This window comes from Scyliorhinus torazame, chromosome 7 (assembly GCF_047496885.1).
Source record: "Scyliorhinus torazame isolate Kashiwa2021f chromosome 7, sScyTor2.1, whole genome shotgun sequence".
Taxonomy (NCBI): Eukaryota; Metazoa; Chordata; class Chondrichthyes; order Carcharhiniformes; family Scyliorhinidae; genus Scyliorhinus; species Scyliorhinus torazame.
The window spans coordinates 258,109,567-258,133,405 of record NC_092713.1 but is presented as its reverse complement, the minus strand read 5'-3'; positions in this window follow the sequence as shown (position 1 = coordinate 258,133,405).

The following is a 23,839-nucleotide window of genomic DNA, read 5'->3' as shown; positions in this document are numbered from 1 at the left end:
ATGCATTTCAAATATTAGCAAAAGCTATTTTTGTTAACTTGTTAGGGTATTTAAATACGGACAGCATTTCCTGTGTAAAAGACAAACTTTCCCATCAAAAATCTTCCTTTCATATCTGTAAACCTCTACCATCGAGTCTGGGTTGGTGAGCAAAGCAGCAAAAAAAGCAATCACGGGGAAAGTTCATTAGATTTGTGAGAAGCCACTCGAGGGTATTGTATCTGCTTCTCCACAACAGGAGTCATTTCAAAATAATCACTTGCTTTCATTCTAGTCAAGAATATGGTTAGCAAAACATCAGGTTCAATTTTAGCATGTCTCAACAACAAAGGCACCTGTCTGATTGGTTGGGGTCACAAAGTTCTATTTACTGGATTTGAATGACAAGGCGTGCTATCCTATTAAGGAGACAATAACCTATTTCAGTGAATAATTTTATTCACAAAACACTCCTTTCAAGCCTCACAAAATCTTCTGTGCAGTCCTTAAAATCTATTTTGTGCTGAATTAATCTATGAACCGATATACGTAACTATTTCCTGTCTTGCTGCATCTAGTGCATAAGTTGCATTTTTCTATCAGACGGCAATGTGTTCTCCTAAATTATCTTGAATGACAATTTTGGTTTGTCAACACAATGATGTGCATTGAAACGTCAATGCATCACTAATTCCACCTGGCAATAATTGTTTTTCAACTTGATGTGAACTAAAATAATTCAAAACAGCACAGCAAAATTTACACTCCAGCAGATCTGTCACAGAGGTGGTAATTTTTCAGCTTTTAAAATTACTTTCATAACATATTTCTTGTTTTGTTAAACATTTTTCTAGTGCCCCATCATCGCCGAAAACCGCATGACGCAAGATTCCTAATAAGTGATTGATATCTCACACGGAACTAACACTAAGGCCTGGATGTTTGTGTAATCAGGCTGAGTCGGGAGGCCTTTAAAATTTGTGGATGGGAATTAATTTTGGGATCCCGCCCCAATTCCTATTTCAAGCAATTTATGCGAGGGTGGGATAAATGTGCGGGTAGCCAGCTCTCGTATACCATTCTGGCCCCATTGCAAACCCACCCCTAAAGTATTGTGGAACTGGGCCTGTTTTCTTAGTTAACCTGGTTTAATGTCAGCTCAGAGGAATCAAGAACCACAGGGCAAACCTAGCCTTGAGTTGGGAACCAAATAGAATTGCAGTTCAACATTCCCTTTGAAATAGATTACCACTCTGACCTTCTCACAAATCTGTGAATCAATCACAGTAACTCATAATGTTGGCAGCAAAAAGCTTTCATACCTCTTAATTTTATACAAATAAACACACTGACATTGAAAAAAAGCTATTCAAAGAAAGATCAGGGACTGGTTTCTCCGGGAATTGGCGGGGCGGGCAGAAATGGTGCAGTGGAGTGGCGGGAATCATTCCGGCGTTGGGCCACCCCACAAGTGCGGAATCCTCCACTAGGACGGCGCCGGAGTGGTTTGTGCACCACCGGCAGGCGTGGAAGGCCTTTGGCCCACGCCAGCCAGGGCTGAAGGGACTCTGCCAGCCGGCGCGGGTCCGCGCATGCATGGGAGCATCAGTGTTTGCTGACATCATCCCCGTGCATGCGCAGGGGGGTTCACCTTCGCGCCGGCGAGTAGGAATAGAGTGCCCCCACGGCACAGGCCCGGCCGCGGATCGGTGGGCCCTGACCGCGGACCAGGCCACCGTGGGGGCACCCCTGGGGCCAAATTGCCCCGCGCCCCCCCCCCCCACGATGACCCCGGAGGCCGGCCACGGAGCTGGGTCCCACCGGTAAGGACCTACCTTGATTTACGCCGGCGGGACCCAGCAAAAACAAGCGGGGACACGGTCCACCGTGGGCCAGAGAATTCTGGCGGCCCCGGCACCCATTGAGTCGCGCCGGTCCCCGCCATTGTCCGAGGCGGGCGGCGCGACTCATGCCACGCCGACTTTTGGCGGGTGGGAGAATTGGGAGGACGGCAGGGGCGGGATTCACGCCGACCCCCAGCGATTCTCCCATCCAGGGGGGGGGTCGGAGAATCCCGCCCATTGTTATTAAAAGACAATATTATTTTATTTATTTGTTCACAGGACGATGGTTATTGCCCATCCCTGATTTCCCTTGAACTGAGTGGCTTACTAGGACAATTCAGAGGGCAGTTAAGAGAGCTTTCTGGACTCAACATTGAGTTCAACAGCTTCAAACCATGAACCCTGCCGTCTGTTTTGATTTTTTGTTGCTAAGAGCCAGGATCTTATTTTCATGTTGTTATTTTCAGACAGAACTGTTTATTATCCAGCCATTAACACGTACTCTCTTTATTATAGCCACTGCCATTTCCTCTTGTTCTGTGACATGTTTGTTATTGGGCTGTCTACCCTATCCCAGACTTTCTCTTTTGTTCTACCTCCCCCTCCACTCTTCCAACAATATAAAACCCATCATATTTCTACCTCCCTTCTGTTCCAAAAACGGGTGACATTCGACCTGCAACATTGGGGTGGGTTTTCCGCTGTCCTCCATTGGTAGCGAGATCCCAATCGGCCAGAGAATCGGGCATTGAGCTTCGCAGAGGATTGGGGCCCGGCACTGATTCCGTTCCCATGCTCTGGTCCCCCGCTGGCAACCGCGGCGAGCTACACATCCCGTGCCACTGGCACCGAAAACACGATTTGCATGGATTTAAATGCGATTAACGTGATTGAAGCCCAATGCTCCACCCTTCCGGGATGATCCAGGCGGGAGTCAGTTGAGTGTGAGTTGGTGCAAGTAGGTAGGAAAACTCCAACCTTTTTGGGTCTGCTATTGGGTGTATGCCTGGACCTTAGGAGGTAGCGGGGAATGACTTGTTGGCAAGTGCGTTGATATGGGGTGCCCCCCTCACGCTCTGGGTATCCTGGCTAAGACCCAATTGCATTTAAACCCACCCCCCTCGCTGCAACTTGCAGGATCCTGGCTGCTGAGACTACTGACAGTCATGTGAATTCCCACCCAGCCCACCTATCTGGAAACCCTCAGGCCCCAGCGGTATCATCCACGGGATGGACATGCCCATGCTCAGTTTCTGCCCACCAGGTATTGGCACTCCTCAGTGCACTCGGCAGAAGCTCAGCGTAACAGCAGAAGATTCGCAGAGCTCACCCAAAGGACATATGCACTATTGCCGCTGGAACCCTCCCTGGCACACAGCCCCTTTCAGAGTTGAAACCTCCCCAATGACACTATCAGCTAGCCCACACCTGAAGATCACGAGATGTCTCCAAGCCCTGCCTGTCCACCGTGCCCCTGATCCCATCCATCCCGCCCTGGCCAATAAAGCTGACCAGCTGCCTGCCACAACCCGTGTGTAGATCCCAGGCTCCACATAACACTCAAGCTAAGGTCACAGCAATCACACACATCCTTCGCTCACCCCCAGCTGTTGGACCAGACACTTAGTATGGAGATGAATGACTGCACAGTATGAACATCTCCACCACACAACCAGTTGCCCTGTTGTGGGATAGCACAAGGCTCACCCAGTGAGGAGATCCACAGTAGACCACACTAGGAGAAACAGTACAGGGGCAACAGATCCTATTGTTAGCACCTGTTGCAGTAACCACTGGCACCTCGATTGGCAGGGACCGGTGGTGAGATAGAGGCTCTACATCACAGGCTGGGTGCCAGTCAATGATGGGAAACAGGGGTGCAGTACGGACTACACCATCTCGAAGGAGCCGGAATGGGGTCGGAAAACATGTTGAGGGTGGTGCGGCACTTAGGGCTGTATTCACCCCTTCGCGCTCCCGGGAGTGGAGTTACCGATGAGGCACAGAATCCAGTGTTGGGGTAGGCACCGATCCATTTCTGATGCACAGGACCTGCCGCTGGTATCAGGATTGAGGTTTATGCCCCACGCCAACAGGAGGCTGGGTCATTGAGACCTATTTGCATCCACATACCGGGCGGGGCACCATATTCTCCGAGCCTGCGTGATTCTCACATCCTCTGAGCCAGGAATCACGTGGGCGAGAATTACTACTGGCCCTAATGAACATGACCATGAAACCATTGTTGATTGTTGCAAAAACCCACCTGGTTCCCTCATGTCCTTTATGAAAGGAAATCTGATGTCCTTACCCAGTCTGGCCTACACGTGACTCACAGAACCCCGCGGTGAGCCAAGGTGGTAACTCTTTAAAGGGGTTGTCCTCAAAGCCCATCAGAGGGTTATCCTCCCCCAACAATGCAAGATCTGCTCATCCCAGCTCCACCAGACTCCCACTAGAAACCCCCTAAATAAAGAGACCCCGAAATAAGGAGACCCGCCACAGATCCCCCAGACGAGAGACCCCTGTCAGAAAACCCCCAAAAGAGAGATCCCTGTCTAGAAACTAGAAGGTTGTCCAGACAGAGGTAGTGAAAAAAATCACTGTTTAAAACTCATCTGTGCAATACACGTGCTGGCTCAGACACAGGAAGCAGCACCAGTCAATTCTTAGAAAGAGAAAACCAGTCAGCTGTGCTTAAACCCCCTCCGATCTTTGGTCTGAGAGCCGTTCATTCATTTCTCTATGGTATTGATTTTACTAGGCTGTGATTGACATCTTCCATACAGCACAGCTGTCAGCATTGTTCCATTCATGGTTGAGCAAGTTTGAAGTGATCAGCTTTTCTTTTCTTTATTTGTTCAAGGGATGTGGGCATCGCTGGCTGGGCCAGCGTTTATTGCCCATCCCTGAGGGCATTTCAGAGTCAACCACAGTGCCGTGGGTCTGGAGTCACGTGTAGGCCAGACTGCGTAAGGACGTCAGATTTCCTTTCGTAAAGGACATGAGGGAACCAGATGGGTTTTTGAAACAATTGACAATGGCTTCATGGTCATCATTAGACTTTTAATTCCAGATTTTTATTGAACTCCAATTCCACCATCTGGTAGGATTCAAACTCGAGAGCTGAGAAACTAACCACAATGTTGATAAACATCAAGCTTTGATTGACCGCTCCTTGACCACTTCAAACAAAGTCAAATGCTGCTCGTTTCTAGCTGACCATCTCAAAGTCACTCAACCGTGAAAGGAGATGACTGGAAAGTACTTAATTCTGTTTGAAATGGTCTCTCTTCTGGCGCGTTCTGTGGGAGGTCTCATTATTTAGGGGACTCTGCGGGGGGGGGGGGGGGGTCTATTTAATTAGGGGATCTCTGTGGGGGTCTCTTTATTTTGGAGGTTTGTGGGGGGTGTCTTTATTTAGGGGTCTCTGTGGGGGGGTCTATTTATTTAGGGGAACTCTCTGGGGGCCGGGTCACCCCCAAACTGGGGGGGGAGTGGGGGGACCCAGAACATTTGGGGGATGCCTAAATTGGTCTGCGGGGGAGGGGGCTAAGCAGTGGGGTGGCCATCCTCGGGACCTCATTATCGGGATGCCCGCTCAAATGGCGTGCCGATAGTGGGATTCCCTGTGAAATCCCTTGCAGTCCTCACCATACAAAAGTTTGCATGGCTACAGACTGGGTGTCGCTTTCTGAGAGCGCAAATCAGGTGTAATTCAGCTCCGGCGGGAGAACATATGGCCAGATTCTCCATTCCTGAGACTAAGTGTTGACATCAGGGCAAGATTCGTGGAGTTGCACGACGGCAAAACTGGCGCTGTGCCTGGACCGATTCAATGACCATTGAGGGTCTAGCACCAACGCCATGTGGAACACAATCGATTCCAATAGGAAACGGTGCCGGATTTGCTGAGTCCATGATTGACACTCAGGAGGCTGACAAGCTGCAGTCCCATATACACACTGCAATCCCCACACACACCATTCCAGCCAACAAGATGGCAGCAAGATGCGCAGCCGCGAGGTTCCGTAGTGTCGTAGGCAACACCGTCCGCACTGGCCTGCAGTGCCGGAACATGCTGCACGACCTCCTCAGGGCTGCCAGGGTGAGTAGGCAGCACTGTGCCCCTGGCACCAACCCCCGTCCACACACGCATTGCCCAACACAGAGGGTGGTCTCACCATGCACCACATTCCGGCACCCATACCGGCCGCCATGGCCGGGTGCCCAAGCCAATTAAGCCACCAGCTACCCACCCCCTGGGCTACTTGTGTCAGACTATCTAACACTGCATTTTCTGTGTCCTCCCACCCCATTCCCCAGGAGAACGCCACTCATAACTGCCGGGAGTGGAAGAAGAAAGGAGGGGGACCGGGGGACCTGCGACCCTCACCGCAGCAGAGCAGAGGGCACTGGACGTGGTCGCCGGGCCCGAAGAAAGGGCAGTTGACGGGGTGGAGGTCAGCAACGTGCGAGGAAGTGAGACTCCGCTGAGTTGCGGTTCCCCATGGCACATGTCTCACCCCCTCCCACCAGCAACCACCCACACACCCGCCACCACCGCCACCCCATAGCCCCCAGCCCAAGATGCAATCATGTGTCTTGCAGGAGCTGGCGGTGATGGGGCGAGTCCTTCTGGTGTCCCCCGCCCCGACCCCAGCCACAGCCACAGCCAGAACCCAAGGTACCAGACGGCGAGGAGGACAACACTGACATGGGCAGGAGCCATCCCAGAACGCCCAGGGGCAGAGTCCTGGGATGACACAAATCTCCCATCACAGCTGTCTCCAACACCCTCCACCATTGCAGAGAGAGGCACCTTGGCTGGGGGTCCCATCAATTGTGGAGATGCAGTCATAGAGCCGGGGAGGGATTCCCCCCAGGAGGCAGAGAATCGGGGAGGCCCTGGAGAAGACCGGGTCAGACCTGCTAATGATATGCAAACGGCATTTACTGTACGTGAGAAGTGGAACGCACTGACGCCACTGTCAACGCGATGGAGAATTGCCATTTGGTGTGAACCGGACACGTGCCACGATTTTGCCGTCGGCCCACGGAGAATCCCGCCCTTAGTCTCTGAAACCGAGAATCCAGCCCATTAACTCTATTGGGCAGCACGGTAGCACAAGTGGATAGCACTGTGGTTTCACCGCGCCAGGGTCCAGGTTCGATTCCCCGCTGGGTCACTGTCTGTGCGGAGTCTTCACGTTCTCCCCGTGTGTGCGTGGGTTTCCTCCGGGTGCTCCGGTTTCCTCCCACAGTCCAAAGATGCGCAGGTTAGGTGGATTGGCCAATGATAAATTGCCCTTAGTGTCCAAAAGGGTTGGGAGGGGTTATTGGGTTCCGGGGTTAGGGTGGAAGTGAGGGCTTCAGTGGGTCGGTGCATACTCGATGGGCTGAATGGCCTCCTTCTGCACTGTATGTTCTATGTTCTATATTTCTCTCTCTATAGATGCTGAGCTTTTCCAACACTTTCTGTTTTTATTTCAGAGTTCCAAAACCCACAGTATTTTTCTTTTATTTCTGAAAATGTTGAGTGTTTTGTGGACTTCTTAAAACGCATGATGCAACCTGCAAAATTAGTCATTCTCGACACAATTCTCGAACTAATTTCCAAGTTTGCCTTTGGTATCATCTTGGGCATCATTGAAAATACTTCTTTATTTTAGATTCATTGCTCGGTTGTGAGTGAAAATCACAAAAATGAAACTCTGATAATGTCTTGTTCAAATATGGTAATGCAAATAACCAGGGAATTACTTGCTAATGGCATTTTGGATGTAACAGCTAAATTATAGATGAAGGCATCATTTGACCAAGGGACTTGCCCTTGACAGGTTTGATCCCTTTGAATGGCAGGCTGAAGTTTCACATGAGGAAATCTGTGTGGGATATCTGTCATATTAAAAAGTAATTACAAAGGCCTCAATTAGGCTTCACAGATGTAACATTGATATCTACGGGCATTGTTCCTTCTTCATGTGCCTTTTACTGCAAGATTAAAAATTGTTTTTAGTACTGTAACTTTATAATCTCAGCTGTTACAGGAATTGAACCCACGCTGCCGGCCTTGCTCTATGTCATGAGCCAGCTGTCTAGTCAAGTGAGCTAAACCGGCCCCCGTAATGTAACTTTATAATGGAGATTTGGATTTTCAGCTGTAAAACTTCTACTTGCATTTTTATAGGATTATAACACATTGACTTATTTTCAGATCCAGAAAACACATGTAACTTCCTTATTTAAAATAGTATCACCACTATTAAACTTAGCCAAATTTTGCGGCAAATTTGTCTAAGGGGTATGTTTGCCCAGTTTACACAGTAATTGGTTGACTGCAGTGAATACTACAGGCGGGATTCTACGTCAGCTGACAGCGAAATTGTGACGCGCACCCATGTTCCGAAGGCTCAACAGTGGATTTCCTTCAGGATCATCGAGCAGGGGGCTCAGCCAGCAGCACGGACTTCCATCCCACCCACACAACCACACCCCCACCCCCAGCCCCAACCCCGGCCGACCACACCCTCCCATGAACACCCACTCTGCTCAACACCCTCCCCACCGTCCTTGCAACACCCTGCATACGAGCTGGCCATTCCATCACACGGTCCCACCGAACCCTTGGGGTGGCAGAAGTGGGGACAGGGTGTGGGAGGGGGGGCAGTCCAAGCCCAACTCCAAAGTCTGCCCATATCACCCCTGCCCCCAGCGCACGCTCTGTGGCCAGCCCAGTCCAGCCCATCCCTCACACCCTTCTGACAGAGCCCGAGGCAGGTTGGAATATCGTGAACATGTGTTTCTTGTGAACAAGTGAACATACATATACAGCTTTGTGCCCTAGCCCCCATCACTATCCTATGTGTTGCACCGTACCAACTAAACTGGTGTCTACCTTTCTGACCTTACGGGCCCTAACGCTACGCCTAGGTGGATCCCAGGTGGTGCAGCAGGAGTGGAGGCGGCCTGCTGCGGTTTCCGCCCAGTGACCTGGGTCCCCTTTGACGACCGTCTTCTGTGGCGACCGGGCCTGGATGGGCCTGGCTGCAGCTTAGGTGACCCAGTTGGGGTGGTGCCACCCTATTCTGCCCACTGCCCACCAGATACACCAGGGACAATTTGGGGGGATGGGGGGAGTGGTCAGAGGTGCTGTGCTGTCCCGCCACCTCCCCTGTGGGAGTCACCGGCACGCGCCCCATCACTTCCTCCTTTCTCGGGATGCCCAATAGTCCCCAGGCTACTCCATGGAATGGGGGTGTGAGCGGAGCTAAGCCCTGAGGCTCCGCTGCCATCTGGCACTGCCAATCCTGGAAGTCTGCTCTCGTCTCGGCCAAGTCTCAATACTCACAGTCATGGAGCACAGGGAGTTGACCATCTCAATCTGGGATAGCTGCACTTCACGATGTGACTGTGCCACCACCTTCTGGGTCTGTACCACGACAGGTACCCGGCCTGTGACAGGGCAGCCATGTTCTGGGCCTCGGCCACTCCCCGCACAGAGTGACCCAGGCCTTGGATATCCTAACCCATGGCTGAAACCTTTGCCCCCAAGGCCTTCACCACTGACGCCACCCATGCAGTGTTGCCTGGTGGCATGCATGGTCATCACCACATCCTGCTCCTGCAGGCGGTTGGACTCCTCCATGTGCACCTGCAGGTGCTGGATGGTTGTCGACACCCCCCTCATGTGGCCCCTGCATCTCCACGATAAATGGGACCGCCCTTTCCAGAAGCCTCGAAAACTGGTGCATGGCTGCACCACTCATTATCGTGGCTGATCATCCAACTTAATAACCAACTCCCACCTACCCCCAATATTGTTTAATCCCCTTAGCCCCAAGCGCTATATCTAACTGCTTCTTGAAAACATACCATGTTTTGGCCTCAACTTAGCGTACTTAGCCCCCTACTATACTCTCTGTACACCCACCACTGATTGGTAAAATGTGGTTCCAACTCCATCTACAAGTTTGGTGACGATACAACCATAGTGGGCTGGATCTCGAATAACGATGAGTCAGAATACAGGATGGAGATAGAGAACCTAGTGAAGTGGTGCAGTGACAACAATCTATCCCTCAATCCCAGGAACACTAAAGAGTTAGTCATTGACTTCAGAAAGCAAAGTACTGTATATACCCCTGTTAGCATCAACGGGGCCGAGGTGGAGATGGTTAGCAGTTTCAAATTCCTAGAGGTGCACATCTCCAAAAATCTGTCTTGGTCCACCCACGTCGACACTACCACCAAGAAAGCACAACAGCACTTATACATCTTCAGAAAACTTAGGAAACTCGGCATTTCTACATGAACTCTTACCAACTTTTACAGATGCACCATAGAGAGCATCCTATCTGGCTGCATCGCAGCCTGGTATGGCAACTGCTCGGCCCAAGACTGCAAGAAACTTCAGAGAGTCGTGAACACAGCCCAGTCCATTTCACGAACCAGTCTCCCATCCATTGACTCCATCTACACCTCCTGTTGCCTGGGGAAAGCAGGCAGCATAATCAAAGACCCCTCCTACCCGGCTTACTCACTCTTCCAACTTCTTCCATCGGGCAGGAGATACAAAAGTCTGAGAACACGCACGAACAGACTCAAAAACAGCTTCTTCCCCACTGTTACCATACTCCTGAACGACCCTCTTATGGACTGACGTGATTAACACTACACCCCTGTATGCTTCACCTGATGCCGGTGTGCTGGAGTTACATTGTGTACCTTGTGTTGCTCTATTATGTATTATCTTTTATTTTATTTTATTTTCATGTACTTAATGATCTGTTGAGCTGCTCGCAGAAAAACACTGTACCTTGGTACACGTGACAATAAACAAAATCCAAATCCAATCCAATACTTCCTGTGGTAATGAATTCCACAGGCTGACCACTCTCTGGGTGAAGAAATTTCTCCTCATCTCTGTCCTAAATGGTCTACCCCATATCCTCAGACTGTGACCCCTGGCTCTGGACACGCCCACCATCGGGATCGTCCGTCTTGCATCTACCCTCTCTAGTCCTGTTACAACAAATAACTACGTTCCAAAAAAGTACTGAATTGGTTGTAAAACACTTTGGCACATCCTGAGCTCTTGAATGCCATTATATAAATGAAAGCCTTTCTCCTTTTTCATCTCTTCCACCTTGCTCTCCATCAAAAGGAGAGCTGGTGGCATGGTGGAAATATCACTGGGCTAATAATCCAGGGGCTCAGCCCATGGCAACGGATAGAATTTAAATTGAATTAATTACATTTGGAATGTCAAGTTGGTGTCAGTCATGATAACCATGGCACTCTCGTCGATTGCCCTAAAAACCCACGTGGTCCACTAATGTCCTTGAGGGAAGCCAACCTGCCACCCTTACATGGTCTGGCTAACATGTGACTCCAGGCCCACGGCAATGTGGTTGCTTCTTAACTGCTCTCTGAAACCGCCTCGCGGGCCACTCAGTTCAAGGGCAATTAGGGATGGGCAACAAGCGCTGATCTTGCCTGGGGCATCCACTACCCATGAAAGAATAAAGGATGCCACTATGTCACTGGGGAGGCGGGTTTGTCGCTGGACTAGTAATCCAGAGACCCAGGATCTGAGGACCCAGTTTTGAATCCCACCACGGAAGGTGATGGAATTTAAATTCAATGAAATATCTGGAATTAAAAGTCGAATGGTGACCAGTGTCGATTGTCATAAACAAAACCCATCTGGTTCACTAATGCCCTTTAGGGAAGGAAATCTGCCTGATCTGGTCTACATGTGACTCCGGACCTACAGCAATGTGGTTGGCTCTTAAATGCCTTCAGAAATGGCCCAGCAAGCCACTCAGTTGTATTCAACTGCTACGGAAACACAAAAAAGGAATGAAACCGGGTGGACCACCCGGCATCGAACCAGGCACCGGAAACGACAATGGCAAACCCAGCCCTGCAAAGTCCTCCTTACTAACATCTGGGGGCTTGTGCCAAAGTTGGAAGAGCTGTCTCAAAGACTAGTTAAGCAACAGCCTGACATAGTCATACTCACAGAATCATATCTTACAGACAATGTCCCAGACAGCACTATCTCCATTCCTGGGTATGTCCTGTCTCACCAATAGGACAGACCCAGCAGAGGTGGCAGCACAGTGGCATACAGTCAGGTGGGAGTTGCCCTGGGAGTCCTCAACATCAACTGTTCACCACATGAAGTCTCGTGGGCCAACAAATAAGTGCAAACGACAAGGCTGAGGCATTCGCAATAATCTTCAGCCAGAAGTGCCGAGTGGATGATCCATCTCGATCTCTTACGGAGACCCCCAGCATCACAGATGTCAGCCTTCAGCCAATACAATTCACTCCATGTGATATTAAGAAATGGCTGAAGGCATTGGATACTGCAAAGGCTATGGGCCCTGGCAATATCCCAGCAACAGTACTCCGAAACTTGCAGCACCCCTAGCTAAGCTGCTCCAGTACAGCTACATCACTGGCATCTACCCTGCAATGTGGAAAATTGTCCTGTACAGAAGAAACAGGACAAATCCAACCCAGCCAATTACCGCCCTATCAGTCTACTCTCCATCATCAGCAAAGTGATGGAGTTATCAACAGTGCTATCAAGCAGCACTTACTCAGCAATAACCAGCTCACGGATGCTCAGTTTGGGTTCAGCCAGGGTCACTCAGCTCCTGACCTCATTACAGCCTTGGTTCAAACATGGACTAAAGAGCCGAATGCCAGAGGTGAGATGAGAGTGACTGCCCCTGATTTCAAGGCAGCATTTGGCCGAGTATGGCATCAAGGAGCCTTAGCTAAATTGGAGTCAATGGGAATCAGGGGGGAAACGCTGGTTGGAGTCATACCTGGCACAAAGGAAGACGATTGTGGTGGTTGGAGGTCAATCATCTCAGCTCCAGGACATCAGTGCAGGAGTTCATCAGGGAAGTGGCCTAGGCCCAACCATCTTCAGCTGCTTCATCAATGACCTCCCTTCCACCATCAGGTCAGAAGTGAGGATGTTCACTAATATTGTTCACTGACAATATCAAGGCTTGGGTTGACCAGTGCAAGTTACATTCGCGTATACAGGTGCTAGGCAATGCACATCTCCTACAAGAGAGGATCTAACCACCGCCCCTTCACATTCAATGGCATTATCAATGTTGAATCCCCTACAATCAACATCCTGGGGGTTATCATTGATCAGAAATAACTGGACTAGTCATATTAATACTGTGGCTACCAGGGCAGGTCAAAGTCTAGGATTCCTCCTGACCTCCCAAAGCCTGTCCACCATCTACAAGGCAGAAGTCAGGAGTGTAATGGAATACTCTTCACTTGCCTGGATGAGTGCAGCTCCTACAACACTCAAGAAGCTCAACACCATCCAGGACAAAGCAGCCTGCCTGATTGCTCCTCCTTCCACAAACATTCAAACCCTCGACCACCGACGAACAGTAACTCACCAAGGTTCCTCAGACAGCACTTTCCAAACCCTCGACCACTGCCATCTAGAAGGACAAGAGCAGCAAATACCTGGGAACCCCACCATCTGGAGGTTCCCCTCCAATTCACTCACCACCCAGACTTTGAAATATATCGCTGTTCCTTCACTATCTCTGGGGCAACATCCTGGAACTCCCTCCCTAACAGCACAGACCGACACCTCAGGGACTGCTGCGGTTCAAGAAGGCAACTCACCTCCACCTTCTGAAGGGCACCTAGGGATGGCCAATAAACGCTGGCCTAACCAGCGACTCCCACATCCTGTAAGTTAATTTTAATTTTTAAAAAAATATACCGATAATCATAAGAACAGATTGCAACATCTCTCTTCCTCAATCTAAACATTGTTGCCATCTCATTACCATCGTTCTCTTCACACTCTGCCATTGACTCGGCTACAAACTCCTCCCAACATTCAGAAATGCAGCACCTCAGGCCCATGGACATGACTGTGGTATGACAGGAACAGTATCTGCTGCTCTCGCACTTGACGTCAGAATGTCTGATCCTTTGTTAATCCCCCAGCAATACCCGCCAAAGTATCAGCAAGTCAGTTGGGATTGGTTTTCCTGGCAGCATCCAGGGTGGAGCAGTGTGTTCAGAAATTACCACCCACGAACTTCATTCTCAAATATCCCCATATGCGTAATAGCTGCCTTTCATCAGTTTTTGCTGAGATCACAGAAGGAGCACCTCACAGAAGCAATAGACCTAAGAAACCTTCTTATCAGAAAATCAATTATTTTGTTGGGTATTAGATTCATCACCTTTATCACATTTGGCACTTTTGTGGGGGTGTGGCTTTATTGCAGCTTGTGTGTGTGTATTATCTGTATATGATTGCTATAGAAGCTGGCAAAATGGTTTCAATGTTTTTTAATGCAGGATTAAGGTGAAGGACGTAATAAAGACCGACAATGCAGCAGGGCTTTGGGTAGGTTTTCATGGTCAACCTTTGAATCTCTTTTGACGAGTGGTTGAAGTGGCCTTCCTTCTTCTGTTGGTTCCTGGCATTCACCCCTGTCTTCCTTATCCCCCGAGGACTGATGGGCCTGCTTCAAATGCATGCCTCTCAGTATGTGAAGCAGTGCATCGTACGACTGTGATGCGGGAGATTCATCACCAGGCATATTGTAGTGGGGGCTATTGATCTGCACCTCTGCTTCAGAAATCTGATCATAATCCTGATTGTCAACGGCATTGATGAGACCTGTGTTGTTTGGGTGAGGAAATGGTGACAATTATCGGGGGTTCTGTTGCTAACTTTTGGTTGGTTCAATTGGCTCAGTTTTATAACCTTTGCTCTCGAGTCGCCAGGTATCTTTATGATACCGCCACGAGGTTCAAGTTCAAGTAATGATCAATAACTCAATACACCGATTAGTAAGATTCAAATCAAAGCACACCTATTATACACAGTAATCACTACTCATGCACATATTCTACGTCTAAGCTACTTCTACAACTAACAGGCCTATACTTAGCTTCGGACTGGCCCACCAGGTCAGGGGAACAAATGGCCTTTCGTTTGTGTTCTGAGCCTGCGGGATTCGAAGTTGGTACGGATTGGTAGCTAGGAGCGCCTATCTCGTAGCGAGCGTTGACTTAAGACTTACTGGATCTCGGCGGCAGTTGAACCGGTCACGGTCAAGGTTGGTTCGCTTTGCTGGGTGACCCGGTCAAGAAGAACGATTTGAGCTTGGGGGCTTAACTTTATAGTCCCCAGGGTCTTCCCTCGGGGCGGACTCCGTACCTGGTTCCAGGTGATTGGACTTCGTTCCAATCGCTTGGTTCGATTTTCTCCAATACTGGAGCGGTTCCCTGATTGATGGGCGGTCTTGAGGTGTCCGTTAACCTCTTTTGTGTTGGCTCCTGCTGGCGCCGGGGAGTCTGGCTTAGCTTTGCTTGTCCCAAATGTTGCGATTGTTCCCGGGGATTGCTTATTAGTATGTAGATGGCTGCTACATTATTATGCAGATGGCTGCTTGTAACGATGCTGTCTGGGCTTTTGCAGAGTTTAATACACAGTAACTTGCACCTGCTGGTTTCTGCCTGTGTTGGCTGAATTTCCCTGCAGCCTTTGCTGTTCTCCATTTTACATCGGGAGTTGGCCAACCCAGATGGCTACAGTTCTTTGTCTCAGGCAGGGTTTCCCAAACATTTAGAGTCAGCGAAGCATGTTGACCTCCCGAAAGTACTGAAGAAACCCCTGAGAAACATCCTTATATTGAAGAATTGAACCACACAAAAAAATAGTATTGTTGCTCAACAGGCACAACCAGCAAAAACAAGCATGAAAGATGTTTCTATGTCTTGTATGTATGCATTTATTACAACAAAAATATTGTTATTCAACAAATATTTCCAAGCCTTACCTCCTTTTTGTCATTTTGATTGGTAGCACCCACTCTCAAACTCATCCTCACCCACCCTCAGCCACACCCACCCTCATCCACTTTTACTCTCACCCTCTCTCACCCTCACCCTCTCACCCTCACCCGCTCTCACCCTCACATATTCTCACAAACACCCTTACCCACTCTCACCTTCACCCACTCTCACCCTCACTTTCACCCTCACGCACTCTCACCTTCACTCACTCACATCCTTACCCTTACCCAGTCTCATCCTCACTCTCACCCACTCTCACCCACACACACACTCACCCTCACTCAGTCTCACTCACCCTCACCCAGACCCACACTCACCCTCACCCACTCCCACCCTCATGCGCTTTCACCCTCACCTACTCTCACCCTCAATCTCACCCTCGCCCTCTTTTGCCTTCACATACCCCCACCCACTCGCACTCTTACTCTCACCCACTCACCCTTATCCACCCTCAACCCCAGCCACACTCAACTTCACCCACCCTCACCCATGCTTACCCACCTCACCCACTCTCACTCTCACACACTCTCACCCTCATCCACCTCAACCTCACCCGCCCTCACCCACGCTCACCCACCATCACCCACTCTCACCCTTCACCTTGCCCACACACACTCTCACCCTCACCATCATTCACCCTCACCCACTATCACACTTACCCTCACCCACTCTCATCCTCACCCCCTCTCACTCTCACCCACTCTCACCTTCATCCATCCTCAGCCCCACCCACCCTCAACCTCACCCACCCTCAACCCACCCACTCTCACCCTGAACCCACCCACTTTCACCCATAAATCACCCACTCTCACCCACACACTCTCACCTTTAATCTCACACACTCTCACCTTTACCCAATCTCCTTTTCATCATCACTCACTCTCACTTTCACGTTCATCCATTCACCTTTACCCCACCCACCCTCACCAACCCTCAACCTCACCCACTCTCACCACCACCCACTAACCCACACTCTAACCCCCTCCTGCACTCTCAGCCACACCAGCATAAATTTAAATATCATTAAAGGTCTTCCCAGCCTTATGATCCCCTCATTAAATACACATTGGTGAGTTTGACTGCAGCTTTTTAAAAAATATATATTTATTAAAGCTTTTTAACACAATTTTTCTTCCTTACAAACAATAACCCCCCCCCCTCGTAACAAAAAAAACGAGAAATCGCGCAGAGCAAGATATATACATGGCAAAATGATATATTTACACAGCTTTGTACACTGGCCCTCACCCGTACGTGCCAGTTTCCCCAACCCTTCATGTTATCTCTTGCTCATCCACCCTCCCAGGCAGCCCCCCCTTTTCCCCCCCCCCTCCCCCCCCCTCCCAGGACGTCCCCTCCACGCCCCCCCCCTCGCCCAAGGTTGCTGCTGCTGACCGACCTTCCTCTAACGCTCCGCGAGATAGTCTAGGAACGGTTGCCACCGCCTGTAGAACCCCTGCGCAGACCCTCTCAAGGCGAACTTAATCCTCTCCAACTTTATGAACCCAGCCATATCATTTATCCAGGCCTCCAGGCTGGGGGGCTTCGCCTCCTTCCACATTAGCAAGATCCTTCGCCGGGCTACTAGGGACGCAAAGGCCAGAATGCCCGCCTCTTTCGCCTCCTGCACTCCCGGTTCGTCCACTACTCCAAATATTGCTAGCCCCCAGCTTGGCTTGACCCGGACTTTCACCACCTGAGATATTGCTCCCGCCACTCCTCTCCAGAACCCGTCCAGTGCCGGGCATGACCAAAACATATGGACATGGTTCGCCGGGCTCCCTGAGCACCTTCCACATCTGTTCTCTACCCCAAAGAACCTACTCAACCTCGCCCCCGTCAAGTGCGCTCTGTGGACCACCTTAAATTGTATCAGGCTGAGCCTGGCACACGAGGAGGAGGAATTAACCCTACCTAGGGCATCAGCCCACAGGCCTTCCTCAATCTCCTCCCCCAGCTCTTCCTCCCATTTACCCTTCAACTCTTCGACCAGCGCTTCCCCCTCTTCTTTCAACTCCTGGTGTATTTCCGACACCTTGCCCTCCCCGACCCATACACCCGAGATCACCCTATCTTGAACTTCTTGTGCCGGGAGCAACGGGAATTCCCTCACCTGTCGCCTCACAAAAGCCCTCACCTGCATATATCTAAAGGCATTTCCCGGGGGTAACTCGAACTTCTCCTCCAGTGCCCCTAGGCTCACAAACGTCCCATCGATGAACAGGTCCCCCATTCTTCCAATCCCCGCCCGATGCCAGCTCTAGAACCCCCCGTCCATCTTCCCCGGGACAAACCGGTGGTTACCCCTGATCGGGGACCACACATTTGACTGCAACTTTACAAAATCTGAGGGTCCAGGGGTAGGGCTTCTGGGGAGCTCCATTGTGGTGGGGAAGAGGGGGTTCCCCTTATATGTGGTGGAGGACGATACTTGTGGTGTGGGCGGACCCTGATGATTTTGGGGGTGGTCACCCCAATCATTGTGTGGGGTTCACCCCAATGCTTGCGGGGAGCGGTCCACTCTGTCCATGGCGGGTGGGGACTTTATTTTTATCACACATCAGGGCGTCCTTCAAAGATGTCACCACAATCTCTGTGGTGACACGATGTCAGCTCTATCAGGCCCCACCTCGCCAGAGTGATGCGAAAACCACGCCCCCAGATTTCTTTTGCACAGAGTGCACAGCTGTGTAGCTGGAAAGCTACATGTTGTTTTTTTTCACCTCAGGCACCACTCTGTGCACTGAGGGAAAGATTCCACCCACCATGTACAATGGTTCGGCAATTCCATCCCTGGCGTAGTTACACTCTAGTGTTGCTACAAAACCCCACCTGGTCTCCCGAGGTATTTCATTGTGCAAATACTATGGGCAGGATTCTCCATTGTCAGATGCCGAAATCGTGCTCAGTGATCGGGCGGAGAATCGATTGCGACGCCGTAATCGGGGCCGGCGCCAGTTTGATGCCGGATTCTCCACCCCCTCCAAACCGACGTCTTCCTGACATGCGGCGCACGCAGTTGCAAAGCCGTCGGCGCCTCATCGACAGGCCCACCCGCGATGCTTCGCCCCTGATAGGCCGGGTTCCCGACGACGCGGGACACGTGTGGTCTGTGCCGGCATACCGACAGTGGACTGTGTCCAGCGCTGCCACACTCGGCCAGGAATCTTGCTGCTGGCTGGGGGGGGGGGGGGGTCTTCTAGGGCTGCGGGAATGGCGGGGTGTGGCTGTGGGGTTGCAGTTTGCGGGTTATGTTACGCACATGGCAGGCGCCATCTTGTATGGCGCGACCGGTGCAGGTCATCTGCCGTGCGCATGCATAGCCCGGGACCCAGCCATTTTCGGCGCAGGCGACGGCCATTTCATGTGGCGCTGGTGCTAGCCTCTCATCGGTACTGGAATCAGTGAGGGGTTCGCGCCGATTAGCTGGTCGTGAAACACCACAGGTCCCCCACCAGTTTCGGCACTTAGCTGCAGAGACGGAGAATTCCGCCCTATGTGTCCACTGATCACAAGCCTAATGGCGTACAAGATACTGTCTTTATTCACTATTCATGGCAACATCAAGGCCATGATGAGGACCAGAAACCACAAGGAGCACCACTGGAGTCTGTGCTTCTTTTCCTTAACCAAATAAACTAACTCAACAAACTGTGGGATAAATTAAAAATGCAGTTCCTTAACGGGATACTGCATCAAGGCAAGCAGGATCTTGGAAACCCCTATGTTTGCACTAGGAGAGCACCAACTCTCTAATGCACGCCATCAGCAAACTGGCTGAATGATGCAATTTGAAACAAATATGTTTACCTGTTCAAAATTGGCAAATTAATTCTGCAGAACCAATACCATTATTATTCACTGGAAAAGTGCTGGGAAACCTTCACAATCATTACTTGCCGATACTCCGAGGAGTACATGATGCATTACTTGAAAAACAGAAGAAGATTAAAGGTGCCCATCGACGGCATGTGTGTAACAAATCACCCAGCCTGACTATCAGACAAAACGTTTGAGCACAACATCCGACTGATAGCACCTGGAATCCAACAGAAGTCTTCACCATATGCTCAGAACCTAGATCATATCAAGTACGAACATCAAATGCTGTGACAGTGCAAGATAACAGATGCCAAATCAGGACAATTCCATAACCAGATGCAACAATCATCAAAGTGCTCCTAACCAACATTCTGAAAATTTATAGCAGCCTCCAGCAGAGATCAGAAATAAGTCTGGATGGATAAGCAAACCGCTGATATGTTTCAGAGACTTGTCATGGAGTTAAAGTACATGCAATTGCAGGCAGATTGTTTCACAAATCCTTGTGTATGATAGGTATGTTTATGTTGAAGAGACGAGCCATCACCATGGCCTTCATTGACAAAGAGCAACAGGAGCAGCAATGCCAACACCAACAGCTATAGCATAAGGAGTAACACCAGTACCAATGCCAACTGCCTTCTCTTCAGTTACATGCCACGCCACAGTACAGCGGGAATAGACACAGAGGCCCAGCTCCAAGAGGTCAGCTCCACCTCCAGAGGCTCAGGCTATTACTGCAGGTCACTGCTGATATCTGCAGCCTCCTGCAACTCTTTCCCAGTTGGTATGTCACTGGAGGGCCAGCTGTCACTCCCCAGGTCTCTGCCTCTTCCCAGGCGCTGAGATTGCGTGCTCTCTGCATCTGCAAGAAGAGGAAGCAGTGCGTTAAAAATGTCTTGTGTGAGGAGGAGGGCCTTGAAAGTGTTCTTAAGAACAGCATTTATGAAGGGTGATTGCGAGGCTTGTATGTAAGAGGATGATGGGATACGAGTGAGTGTGAGTATTGACTGCTCAGTTGGGGGATGTGAGATGTCTGCAGAGAGAGAAATGAGTGGAGCTGCAAAGTGTGACGTCCTGAGGAGCACAGTACAGGAGAACGCTTAGGAAAGTCAGACTTTGGAGGTTGGCACCTGAAAGTGTTATGCTTCACTTCTTAACCACCCTCCTAAGGTCCTGGATCCTACACTCCAAATTGGAAAGATCGCACTTCTGTGGGTGACTTCCTCAGCCACTAGTATCCTGATTCTTGATTCTTCCTGCTGTCCTTGAAGAAGCGCATCTCACTGCAACCCCTTAGGTTCCACAGCAGGACCTCCAGGTAAGAGTGAGAGACTCGAGGGGCAGCCTTCATCCTGTTGCCGAATCCTCAAAAATCCATGCCCAGTCAGCCGATGGCAGGGTTTGGGCAGGGGCGAGGGTGAGAAAATTCCACCCACTGAAAGTGAAGGTGACTGAGACGACATTGTTTCCATCCTTTGGTAGGAGATGGATGTTTTAAATCAGGACAGCAAAATTCATTCAATGTTATCAAAATGTAAATTGTTGTTACTAACTGTTAATGCCTATGCTTAGGCCAGAAAACAAACACAGCAGTAATATGCAGTAATTACTAACCTATCTCAGATTACAATCTGAATGCTAATGGCCATTTCATTGAGAGTGTTCCATTCCAAACATTTCCTAAATTGATGATAATTCATGCTCATCGTTGAAACATTTACATAATCACGTATGTTACAATTAATAACCCTTCAGTCCTATTTTTCACAATCCACTATGTTCCAGCTCATTGATCTGGTGCCTTCAACAGCAATAGAACATCATAAATTTGGAATTAATTCAAAGCTGTCCCTGCAGAGATTTCCTTCAAAATTGGCATCAGAATCTTCCATGTGAATGTTTTTTCTTTGTATAGGTCTGGTTTTGGATGGTCTTGTGTTTTATTAGAATAAATTCATTCTGTGTGAGCTACACCAAATAATCCACACAGTATCTTGGAGATATGTGGCAGACATTTGTCGGAAAAAATCTTGGCATACATCTACATTTATTTACAAAATTACGCATTGCAAGCATCCACCTCCTGACCCTGGGGATCCTGGGGATGAATGACCATAATATGATAGAATTATTTATCATGGTGCATAGTGAGGTTCGTTTATGCTAAGACTAGGTTCCTGAATCCCAATAAAGATAACTATGATGGTATGAGGCCTGAGTTGGCTATGAGGGACTGGGAAACAACACTGAAAGAAAGGACAGTGGACATGCAATGCCAGGCATTCAAGGAATGAATGGGTGAACTCCAAAAGCTGTTTATTCCTATTTGGCACAAGAGTAGAAAGAGAACTGTGGCCAAACCACGGCTTACAAGAGAAATTAGAGATAGTATCAGGTTCAAAGAAGAGGCATACAAGTTATCACGAAAAAGCAATAGACATGAGGATTGGGAACAGTTTAAAATTAAGCAAAGGCAGATCAAGGGATTAATTAAGAAGGGGAAAATACAATATGAAAGTAAACTAGTAGGGAATATAAAAACTGATTGTAAAGGTTTCCATAGGTATATAAAGAGAAAAAGATTGATAAAAACGAATGTAGACCCCTGAGTCAGAAACAAGGGAATTCATAACAGAGAACAGAGGAACTGAATTGATACTTTGCTTCTGTCTTCACAAAGTAAGACATGAATAATGTACTGGAGGTTCTAAGAAACAGGTTCTAAGAAACACAAGTTCTAGTGAGTAGCTGAAGGAAATTAGTATTAGTAGAGAAATGGTTTTAGGGAAATTAATGGGATTGAAAGTGGATAAATCTCCAGGGTCTGATAATCTTCATCCCAGAGTACTTAAGAAAGTAGCCCTAGAAATAGTAGATCCATTGGCGGTCATTTTCCAAAATTCTTTGGACCTTGGAATGGTTCTTATAGATTGGAGGGTAGCTAATATAACCCCACTATTCAAAAAGGGAAGTAGAGAGAAAATGGGGGAACTATAGAACAGTGAGCCTAACGTTGGTAAGGAGGGAAGTTGCTGAAATCCATTATCGAGGATTTCAAAGCAGAGCATTTAGAAAGCAGTGGCATAATCAAACAAAGTCAGTATGGATTTATGAAAGGAAAATCATGCTTGACAAATCTACTGGAATTCTTTGAAGATGTAACTGTAGAGTTGACCAAGGAGATCCGGTCGATGTGGTTTATTTAGTCTTTCAGAAGGCTTTCGACAAGGTCACACATATCAGATTACTCTGTAAGGTTAAGGTGCATGGGATTGCAGGTAGTGTTTTGAGATGGATAGAAAGCTGGTTAGCAGACAGGAAACAAAAAGTTGGAATAAATGTGTCTTTTTCCGATTGGCAGGCAGTGAGTGACCGCAGGGATCTGTGCTAGGACCACAACTGTTCACATCATATATTAATGATTTGGACGAGGGAACTAAATATATTATCTCCAAATTTGCAGATGATACAAAGTTGGTTGGGAGGGTGAACTGTGAGGAGGATGCAGACATTCTTCAGCTGGATTTGGACAGGCTGAGTGCGTGGGCATTTGCTTGGCAGATGCAGTATGATGTGAATAAATGTGAGGTTATCCACTTTGGTGGCAAAAATAGGAAAGCAGATTATTATTTGAATGGGTGTAAATTGAGAGAGGTGGATGCTCAGCGAGACCTTGGTGTCCTCATGCATCAGTCACTGCAAGTAAGCGTGCAGGTACAGCAGCAGTAAAGAAGGCAAATGTTATTTATGTTGGCCTTCATAGCGAGAGGATTTGAAGATAGGAATAAGAATGTTTTACAACAATTGTACAGTGCATTGGTGAGGTCACACCTAGAGTATTGTGTGCAGTTTTGATGTCCTTATCTGAGGAAGGGTGTTCTTGCTATGGAGGGAGTGCAGCAAAGATTTACCAGGCTGATTCCTGGGATGGAGGGACTGTCATATGAGGATAGACTAAATCGGTTAGGATTATATTCTTTGGAGTTTAGAAGAGTGAGGGGGGAATCTCATAGAAACTTATAAATTCTAACAGGATTAGACAGGGTTTATTCAGAAAGAATGTTCCCGATGGTGGGGGAGTCCAGACCTAGGGGTCATAGTTTGAGAATCAGGGGTAAACCTTTTAGGACTGAGGTGAGGAGAAATTTTGTCACTGGACAGTGGTGAATCTGTGGAATTCACGACCACAGAAAGTAGTGAAAATATTGTATAATTTCAAGAAGGAATTCGAAAAAGCTCTTGAGGCTAAAGGAATCAAGGGATAAGGGGGAGGGGGATGGGGTGGGTGGGATCAAGGTACTAAACATGATCAG